The sequence below is a fragment of the Hydractinia symbiolongicarpus genome, chromosome 5 (genome assembly GCF_029227915.1).
Source record: "Hydractinia symbiolongicarpus strain clone_291-10 chromosome 5, HSymV2.1, whole genome shotgun sequence".
Lineage (NCBI taxonomy): Eukaryota > Metazoa > Cnidaria > Hydrozoa > Anthoathecata > Hydractiniidae > Hydractinia > Hydractinia symbiolongicarpus.
In genome coordinates this window covers 8624654-8634475 of record NC_079879.1, presented here as the reverse complement: position 1 = coordinate 8634475, position 9822 = coordinate 8624654, and positions in this window count along the sequence as shown.

Genomic DNA, 9822 nt, shown 5'->3' with positions numbered 1-9822 from the left:
TCATACAGAAAAGCAAAAACCAAAAAAGCCAACTTATTTTTTTTCTTCCGCTCGGGAAATGTCACGTGATGTTTTAAACCAATGACAGGTCATTGTATTCCTTAGGTCAGCCATTATGTTTTTGGGGAAAACATGTCATTGCTCTTAGTCGTTTTAAAATGTGCATACCTATATATTTTGATAAATTGAGGCTTCTTCTTCAAAAGTTTGACGTAAAAAAAGTCGTTACTGTGAGAAGTGGTATATTTTAAACGTGAGTCTCGAACTCTTGGTGATATCTGAGGCCTGTTATCAATCAAAACAACTTATACGTAACTTGGTCGGATTATGGTTAGTTGGGAGAAACGCTTTTCGTAGGCGTTTGTATGTATTTTTGATAAGCAAAATACAATATCTATTTCTAAGTAGACCTTTCACCTCTGATAAAAATATCGACGAATACGCCTACGATATGTTATGCCAACACTATTCGACGTCCGTCAACAAAAGCTGACGTTTTCTCTGACGTCATAATATTTCTAATTGGTCGAAATGTTGTGTTATTATAAGTTTTTGTGTTTCTATGAGTACATATGTTTGTTGGGTGTAAATAATTCTGTCACTTGGTCAAATGTGACGTTTTAATTTGGATAGGTTATGACCTTACCACAATTCGTGTAATTCATTTCAAACAATAACATTTTTATCGGTTCTAAAGTCGGCTCCGGTGAAAAAGAATTTTCACAGGAAAACATCAAAACACATTTTTAAAATTCAGAAAATTGTAAAGCTGTGTGTAAGAATTTCCTGAGTTATATCAAACAACAGTATACAAAATTAATTTTTCTTGTAGACCTTTTTATCTATTCTCGACCCCAGAGCTCTTTGAGATATACTCGACTTTCTATTTTCGAGGTTTTAATCTCAAAGGACTCTGGAGACGAAAATACTTTCCATCTTTCTATAAAAATATCGGAAAATCCTTTCACGGCATACTGTTACTAAACGACGTCACCATTAAATGAGATTAACAGTGGCCATTAGTACTGGCCGTTAATATCTACTGACCAATGAATCTTCTGTTTTCGATGCAACACGTGCATGATCTCACACTTGCGCCCCAATCTGACCCCGCCCTACCCTAACTGCTCGGCCTGGTATCAATAAAACTAATATATGGTTTTATTGATTAGAAAAGATAAAAACTTGGAAAAAACTATTCAACCTCGTTTCCAGTGCTCTTTGTCTCCTTCATAACGGTTTTGGCATGTCATACCTGTTTAAAAAGAAGGCAAAACCGTTAAAACGATCTCGCTGTGTTAAATTGATGTTTACATCGCCACACCTGCATCACTTTAGCCGCCCTAACGCCCTTTCGTGTTTATTATACGCCATTTGATATGTACATATACCTAAGTATAAAACAACACAAATGTTATTGTGAAAGACCCAGTTTTGTCTGTCTGTCCTGTCCCCAGTTTTCGAAATTTATTTCAAAAAAGCCCTGAGACGAGAATAATTTAATTCCTTAATGATTTTTTTTTTAATATCAAAACTAAAATTACGATTTGGTTCCCTCCTAAAAGTTTTTTTTAAATACACATTTTTTTTTTACACAGCTTTTAAAACAACTTCCCAAAATTGCCATAGTTGCCTTTTTTTCTGGAAAAGAATCTGACAATGTCTTTAAAGATATTAAGAAATGTATAACAAGAAAGCTATGTTTCGAATTTCCTGGTTAAAAAATCACCAGAAAAAATTTTTTTATTCTGTCGTGACGGATATGACACATTTGCGTTATCATTTTTCTACAAGTCCGATGTTTGACAAGTCAACAAAAAGGTCTAACCAGCATGCATTTTTAATACCTTCCCTGCGGTTAACCAAAATGTATGGCACTACGCTGCGAAAAAATCATAGAGAGCTGAGTAATAATCATATTTAAAATGTTAGTTCCCTTGTCCCATTCAACGACCGCATGATGACATCAATGCTAATTGGCCAATTACATATTATTTTGATGGAAAACCAACAAGAACGCAGATAAACATTTTCACAACACGTTTTAAGTTTTAAAAGAACCACAAAAAAAATTTAAGGTGTATATGTAAAATAAAAGATTCTCACAGAACGGAATATTTTTTCTCCCTTTTTTAATAAGAATATAATCTATAAGAATATTTAAGATGCAATTACACAAAAAAATAAGAATATACTAAGGATATGCTTATCTTGAAATTTCGTTTGCATCCTATTATGAACGTTTTCTTTTTGTTAATTCGTGTAGACTTGTATCCTATCATTGATATAAAATGTCTTTTCTCAATACTTATTTAAAGTATTAAAGTATCTCCTATCACTAAATCTATTTGTCTGTCTGTCAGTTGAATTAAGCTGCTTGAAAAACAACACCTTAGGGTGATTTTAAACCGTTTTGCATTCTCAGTTCGTTTAATTTCAACTGTGCTAAGAAAAAGCTAAGAAGAAAATTGAAAGCAAAAGTTGAAAGGAAAATGCATTAAACAAGTCAGACATTGGACATAATCCATTACAAAAATCCTTTACCTACTTGAATTATGTCATTTCTTATAAAATATCACAGTAGCAGAAAACTATGCAGTCTCCACCCTGTCTAAAAATGTGATATAGAACATTGTTAAGAACTAAATATTCCCGCCTTTTTGTTTTTCGTGTCTTGTAAATGTACTTCTCTTTATCAATTTTTTTTTCGTCAGAAAAGAACAATTACTGAGACCCAATCTAAGTCAAATCCATTTTTTTCTCCCTTAATAAATCTTATTAAAATAACAGTAAACAAGGTTTTCATAGCATTTTTAACACCTTAAAATTGCTTTTCTATCTCGAATTGTAATTATACGCGTTTAAATGCTACTAAAAACATTTTAGGGCACCTGATGTCAAATATATTGGACTGCTCGGCTAATTATCGGGAGCAGGCAGTTGTTAACTCGTACAAAATTTTATCACTTGCCAAATTATAATTGTTTGATCAAATTATCGACTAATCGTTACCGCCATTTATAATTTATTGTTCAAGTAGAATTTTCATCAATGAGCTTCAAATTATCCTTAACTTCCAAGAATGACTTTTATTGTTTCCAAAAATGCAATTACGCGAAAAATGAGACGTGTTAGGTGTTTCTTAATGTTATACAGAATTTGAGAATTTTTAGGGTTTCCTATACACATTCTGAGTACCACATCAGTGGTTGGCGGTGTCTGCAAACAAAAATCCATTACGCGACATATGTCTAGCCGTGAGCCAAAACGGTAGCTGCGAATAGTGACGGGTAAAATTATGCGGATTTTTCCATGGGGTTAACAACTAGTAGGAATTAATAGGTAATATTTAGTAGATAGATTATTTAACTACATATATACATATTTACACCAAAATAAATAATTTTTTATTTTTGTCAATAATAACTAAATTGTCTATAGCTACTGGTGCTATTTTTAGACTCTTGTAATGGCAACTTCTTTTCGTACTTTCTTCTTCCAATTCTTTATTTTCGTTTAACATTCGTTTTCTTTTTTATGTTTCATTTCACTTTTTCATACTCCGGGGTCAACATCTATATATGAAGGTATGCAAAAACAAGTTGAACCCATGTGTAGAGGTTCAAAATGTGGACCCTCGATACAATCATTGCAGCTAGGGTTCGATGCTGGTAGACAACTTTTAAAGAAACAACGTCTCATCGCATAAACCTGAAATTAAAAAAAAAACAGAGTTAATAGAAACAGAAGTAGCTATACAGAGGATAGAAATGTCGAGTCTGAAAGAAAGAAAATTAATCACAGCTTAAAAAAAACATAGAAGTGGAATTTTATCGCTATGTACAGGGTGTGTATGGATTAAGAATGTCTAATGAATAAAATGTGAAATAAATTAAAGATGGCATTTTTTGTTTCGTGATTTTTCCAAGAATAAATAAAATTAATAGAATAAAAAAAAAATTTACCTCTTTATGGGATGAGAGAATCACCAACGTGGTAAGAAGGAGGATCGTCGAAATGTTGAAAACTACGAAACAAGCAAATTATTAAATTATATTTTATAATTTTTAATTATTCTTTTCTTCAGTATCTTATAGATTATATATTAACCAGAGAGATGTCTAGCTAACAAAAACTAAACAGAAAAAAAAGTAGCGTAAAACTAATAAATAAGTATATATATACCTTTCATATTTCTAGTGGTTCAAAACGATCTAAGATTGATCCGTTCAGATCCGATTTAAACTCAGATTGATGGAAAATGAACACACTTCGCTCGTTTTATACTCATAACAACTTTGCCTCGATTACCTGTCAAACCAGTGGATGTGTCCATCTTGACATTCCTGCGGTTGAACTCCATTTCAATGTCTAATTGCGACTTTGTACTTAAGATGTGATTAGCACCAAACAATATGCGAGTTAATTAATTGTCGTTATGGAAATCTAATCAAAAAAGGAAATTAATTATATTAGTTATATATAGTATGTAACGATTTTTACATTTTTTTTTCAACTCTTCTGTGTTGATTTATTTGATTGCAATTAACATGAATGTACTTTTTATAACTCATCAATTTGTTTAAACACCTACATAAAGTGTTTCATACCATTGCGTAGTTGCATTTCCGTAAACAAAAAACGTCACCCATTTTTGGGCGTGTTTCTATAAATTTTTACAAAGGGTAAGGATTATTACAAGTCTTTTCAGCCCTTTTATGGTCACTTCAGAATGATTTTTTTTCCTACAAGGCAAACTATGAATGGATAACATTATGACCGTTGATATCTGTGTAGATAGTAGAATATATGACGTAGCAAAAAATAAATAAAATAACTCTTTTCCACATTGTGACTTCTCTGGTTTACAATAAAAAGCAACGCTAAAACGCATAGCCATGATTGAATCTATACTTTCATGTACATTTTTCTTTACAAGTACTGTTTCATAAATCATTTCTACTACTTAAGACAATACACGTACGTGCAGCGAATTTAGATAAATTTTACTTCATAGCTCACAAGCAACTCAAACTTATTATTATATTTTTCCTTTTGGAGTTTAAATACACCATACCCTTATCATATTGTAAGTTAAAAATATCTAAAAATTCTCCGTGCCCACCTAGAGAATATATTAAATACAAGTATACATTGTCCATTCACGCAGTTCCATTTGTGACAAAACAGGACAAGGCTACATATTGTGGAGTAATCCCAACAGAGAGTCCTTGCCTTCTAATGTTGAGTAACTACTGTTTACCGATACCAGCGGTAATGTTAAAGTTGGAAGAAGAAACTCCAATAAAGTTTGGACAAGTATATATTATTTCAGAATCGTCACGAAGCACGAAGGTATCAGTATGAAGCAACCTCGATTGCAGACCTTTTTTACAAAACGAAACACGTCCGGTATAATATAGAGTTGTAGCTTATTAACATAGGTAAGTGAATGTTTTTATATGGGGGGGAGGGGAAAGAGAGGAACGTGGGTGACAAAGTGTGTCCTGCAATCCCTAATGTACCATTTTTTTAAAACAGCCAGATATAAGAGTGCAAATACCTATTTACTACATTCAAAAAAGGAATTAGACTTCATTTACACATTATCACATTCCAGGCTTGACTTATTAGACTTGTAGAGGCCTGTCTAACCCCTAACTCTTGCTAACAAATACAGGCATAGTTACACAATATCATGTTATACACAAAAACCTTTTTGAGTATTCTTATTTTCGTCATATGCATTTACAGGCATCAAATGTCGGCGTTTTCTTTGATCAAAGCACGCTATTAATTAGGTGTTTCGGCATTACGTTAAATTAGTATTTACCCAGTGATGTTGCTGCGAATTACCTCGATTGGATGTCAGGGATGAAGTCAATAATGAGACGCAATTAATTAAGTCGATTTGTTTTGAACTTTTTATTTCCCGCCATTTATCGGCGTTGATTAGGGTGATGCATGCGTGATCAGTAAAATGTGGTCGACGATTAATGTCGCCATGTCTGAAAAAATACTGAAGATGATTTCGAACAATGCTTCAAATGTCTTTCCTTGTTTTAACCAAGCTTTGTTGGCTGTAACATTGGACAGAGAGTCAATGACAACGTTATGTTTAATCTCCCCAATATAGTGTCTAATGTTAGCTACGGAACTGTTACCATTGACATACCGACATTGGATTGCTTTCCTGTTTCTTAGTTTGCATTTGCTTACAAATTTTTTGCGTTTTTTAGATGTTTTTAGTTATTACTATACGCTCATTCCTAGGTGAAAATTGCACTAGCTTAGATTCGAGCTTCAATTTGTTAGTTCTCACGTTACAACGAAATCAAGACAGTGCTGCCTTGTAAATGGCTAGCATATGATCACACAGTGAGTCGGATTCGACTTGCGGTCGCAGACTTGAGAATTGAAAACGAACTCGCTACCACCAACTATGGTGGTATTTAAACATCAGTGTAACTTATCCACTTGTAACTGTATGTGGTTTACGTTAAATCTATTTATTGTGACTTCTGCAATCAAAAGTAAAATACTGTCAAGAAACTAAAACCTAGCGACAGTGTAATTTTTTACGGTGATGCAAGAGCCCTGAACAGTTCAACGACTACTACCCGTGTTTTCATTTAATAATCGTAGATATTTCGTAACATAATACATAACTTTGCATCATTGAGGACAACGATGACGTTTATTCGAGGATTATGAGCTTATGGTGAACTTTAGGGAAGTAGTACTGACAAAAAAAACGTATAAAGACTGCTTTACTCTTCTTAGCACTTAGAATTAGGCGCTGTTGTTAAGTTTAATTCAATTTTGATTTTAATTTCCCAGGAAACTTTAACCTCATGGGTAGTACATGTTTTTTTTATAAGCAAGTGAAAATTTGGAATCAGTCTGGGATATGCTTATGCGAAAAAAAAACAATCAGGCTTAGAGTATGCTTATATGTGGGGAGAAAAAAATTAAAATTTAAAAATTTCCCCTATGTGCGTTTTGTTCTTAGCTTTTAAATACAGCCATAAAACTAAAGGTATAATTACACAAGGCTAAGTTCAGACAGTGCAGTGATGTTAAGCTTCAAAAGACTGTATAATACCCATCGAGAAAAGAAAAAAAACACAGATCAGAAGGATTTACTAAGGGTGAGCAATATGCTTAATATATTTCTCTATCTGCGCCCAAGTTATGCTTATGTAAAAACAAAACATGTACTAACCAAGACAACTGAAAAATTGAGTAAATATAATGATGAGTAATCATCAGATCATACACCTCTAATCCACCCTATAAGCCTTAAATTCTACTCATATATTTGGTCAATAAATCAACTTTGTAAGTGGCCACAACGTTATGTAAGCCACATCACTCAATGTGGTTCAACAAAATTGTTTTGGATTTATACGTCATGTCTTTATTTAGATAGATTTCGTACGCACCAATGCGGCTTATGTTGTCAAAGGCTCTCTTGACAACCAGTAAACGATGTTGACACAAAATCATCAACAAGCCGCCATGATGAAAAGAGATGTGTAACAGAAACTTTCTGTTCCTGTACAGTTTAAAGTTTTTGATTTTAAATTGTATCTAGTTTAATTTTGTCTTCGTATTCTCAGTTCAATGCAACCTAGTTACCAGGAAATTTTTTTGTGGATAAATACCGGAATGATGGCTCGGGGGCGAGGGTGAACGCATTATGTTTTTAGAAAATATTCTTTTTAATGTTAACAAAAACTTCTAATATTTTATATATATATATTTTTATATTTCGCCTTTCCTTCATGAGGTGATAAATTGCAGTGAATTTATGCTGTACTATATTGCTTAAAAATATATTATTATCAAGTTTATACATAAAAGATTTCCTTTATACCTCCATGGTTTATACAAGTATTTTGTTTCCTCTCTTCATTATTTCCTGCTGAAATTGAAATGAATGAAGGTATAAAAGGTAGCGGTTTGAATGTAACAGGAGCCTGGAAATTAGATTTCAGTTTTGTCTTTAAATAATCTAATCCATATCATAAAGCTTCAAACAATGACTTTTAGTTCTATCTTTCAAAGTAGAAGAGGTAAAATTTTAAAAATTGCTTTGTCATGTTCACTTTCTATAAATTTCCCAATGGCCCCACGACACGCGAGGTAAAGCTTAGCGGTATCAGTGTATGCGGTGATAATCTTTATTGAGGTTTATATGTAGCTAAGGTTAATATTTCGGTAAGGCTTTTTAAATCGGTGTTTTTTTTTTCATTAATTTTCGAAAACGCATGGTCGCATGTTATAAGTAGTATTACGTTTCCATAGAGTTTCTCAGAAGCCATTAATGGATTAGTAGGGTTCAATGCGAGATTAGTAATTTTTAATGATAGAAGTGATACACAAACTGAATGATACATGTGTGTAAAGAGGAAGTCAGACAGGTTTTAATTGAAAACACGAGTTACGCAAGTTTTAGAACTCCCGATTTCCAGCGAATTGGTTTACCTGAAATCAATGCTTTAAAGTTGATTTTAACTCTCCGGGACGAAAACATTGTTTCGAATTATATTTTTTAAGGAAATATAAACCTATTTTTTTTTTTTTTGACAAATATATTCTTTATGGCCAAATCTTTCATATACGTAAATTTACACAACGAACATGACCTCTTGTTGAACAGTTGTCACTTTAAACCAGCTTTACATGTGTCTAATTACAAGGACGAAGTTATCTCGTCCAATAAGCTTTTTACGGTTATTGGCCATGCGTCAGGTTGAGAGTAAGTAAGCAAGTAAGTAAGTAAGTAAGCAAGTAAGTAAGTAACGGGAAGTTTTATCGTCCTTGGGAATTCCATCCTAACGGTTGGCTCTTCCACCCCTCCGACTGTAACTATGTTACATTACCGCCAGAGATACGTATAGGATTGCTCTAACTTGCTTGTATGCCACACAAGCCGGCTAGCAGTCAGTAGATGGCACCAAATGAGCTGACAACACTGCATTTAAAGTGCGCCGTAGTGGGGACTCGAACCTGAAACCTTATGATTACAAGTCGAATGCGCTACCACTACACCATTTCCGAGTAAAACTGGTTTAAAAGTGTTCAAGTGTGCAGTTCTCCTGGCCTACGCATAGTTTTTTCAGCGTTTATGTGCATAGGTGGGGTCAAAAGACCTTTGTAAGGTTCCCCTTAACAACAGCTGTAAGAAGTGTTGGCGGGGAAGAGAGTATATATTGCGTAATAATTACAGCCTTACATACGACAATAAAAAACAAATTTCGATGACAGTTTAACTCGGCAAGGTTACTCCACGCTTTCATGTTGACAATAGAGATGTTTGCGTCAGTTAACAAACAAATAGATGGACCGCAAATCACTCGACGCATATAACTCGTAATATGTTTTATGTAACAACTTGTATTTTTAAAACCCTCTCAGTGAGTCACTCTCCTATTATTGACAATAAAAAAAGCACAGGCTCCTGCAGTTGAGGGTCAAATGATATAACTGTGTCAACATACCGATAATATCAAACATAAATCAGTATAAGACAAATCAAAAGAATTGGCAATAATGATTTAGAATACCTACCAAGTTGAGGACAGTCAATTTTGTTCAACCTTGTCAACAAGTCTTTTTTATGCCTATGACATGCTGATGGGGGCGGGGTGAGGGGTTCTGTACAGTCAGCATATTCCAGGTGTGAAACAGCCTTGAAGAAAGGGTGAAAGTTTTCTTGTCAATATTACTGACATTTAAACTAATTTTAAAATTATCAACAAACATGTAACATAAGTTAATAAATAACAATTTGGTGACTGATGACACTATTACTTG